Genomic DNA, 1,336 nt, shown 5'->3' on the forward strand with positions numbered 1-1,336 from the left:
CTGCCCCGGCCCCGCAGGCCCGCGAGGTCCCCGGCGCGCCCTGGTCGCCGCGGCCAGGGGCTGACGAGCCGCTGTGGCACTCCACCTCGCCATCTTCTGCCCCGCCGCAAACCCAAGCGAAAGAAATGAAGCTGCTAGGCGGCCTTCCAGATGGCCCCGAGCATGTCCGACCCCCGCGAATGCCGATTTGCCATCTTCCTAGTTCGGATGGCGGAGGATTAGGGGCTCGAGATCGCGTCTCGCAGAGACGGCCGCCATTCTTACCTCGCAAGATGGGAAAAAGAACTAGGGCCCCTGCTTCCGGTCTCTAAGCATCACGGGAAGTGTCGCGGCTGACTTCCTTCCGGACTTGGGGCATCATGGGAAATGTAGTCCTCCTATTGAAATTACTGTACGAGATTTTTTTTGTAATAAAAGACAGAAAAGGACATGTCGGTTAAGAATATTTCACTTTATAAGCCACAAAGGTGCTCAAAATACGTTCAGGAGCTGACAAAGTTACAACTTTTTATTTCACTTACTATGGACTTTAGAAAACACTACCATTTCCAATAAAATAAGGGATGGATGATGTACTTTTTTTTTTTTTTAAGATTTATTTATTTGTGCATACAGAACTGGGGTACAGGCCAGAGGCTCAGGGGCAGCGAGAGGCTTCACCAGAGACAGAGTGGGGAGCAGAACAGGCAGAGCAGCGTGCGTGTCAGGAGAGGTCTGCGCACCATGTGGGTCACCTCCGGGGCAGGCGGGGATCGAACTCATGCGGAAGCGGCTTTAGCTTCTCAGTGCTGCGCTTTAACCAGCTGCGCCACCAGGGAGGGCCGGGATGAAGTACTTTAATCCCCAAGTAAAGTGAAATCTTTCATATAAAAGATTAATTAGGGCATTTTCTTCACTATTGGCATAGTGTCTATGCCCCACTGACTACAGAATATGCTGTACTGCAGAGCATCAGCAAAGATGGCATTTAAAATGAGTAAAATAAATTTCTACTCTCGAAGAACACATTCAAGAGAAAATCAAACAGGAAAATGAGTAATTGAAGTTAACTTCTTCTGGGGGATTTAGAAAAGTTGGTTTTTGTGTTGGATTGGGAATAAATACAAATTTGGCAAATAAGTGGCGACTGGAAACAATAAGTACAAGAGCCATGAACGCTTGCTATCTCACCGTGGTCTGTGTTCCACACTAATTTTTGGCCACTTCGATCATTTTCTTCATCTCTAAAATGAGGATAACAATAGTACCTACCTCCCACAGTTATTGATTAAATACGTTAACAGATACAAAATCACTAGGGAGGTAGTGAGTGCTAGATAAATGTTTGCTTTTGTTA

At 46.9% G+C, this 1,336-nt stretch overlaps 1 protein-coding gene across 2 annotated transcripts in view; it reads right to left on the reverse strand.

The window, feature by feature from the left end:
• The window catches only part of RPL6 (ribosomal protein L6), a 5,182-nt gene extending 4,868 nt beyond the window's left edge, over positions 1-314 (reverse strand). Inside the window, exon 1 of one of the 2 annotated variants that reach the window (XM_004691074.2) lies at positions 265-314. The gene's annotated coding sequence lies outside the window, so the exon portion shown is untranslated. Of the gene's footprint in view, positions 1-85; positions 105-264 lie in introns of those variants that run through there. The other variant, XM_012731186.1, reaches the window with a different exon arrangement.
• Positions 315-1,336: the final 1,022 nt, after the last annotated feature.

Source organism: Condylura cristata, unplaced genomic scaffold, assembly GCF_000260355.1.
Source record: "Condylura cristata isolate star-nosed mole 26May11 unplaced genomic scaffold, ConCri1.0 scaffold00029, whole genome shotgun sequence".
Classification (NCBI taxonomy): Eukaryota; Metazoa; Chordata; class Mammalia; order Eulipotyphla; family Talpidae; genus Condylura; species Condylura cristata.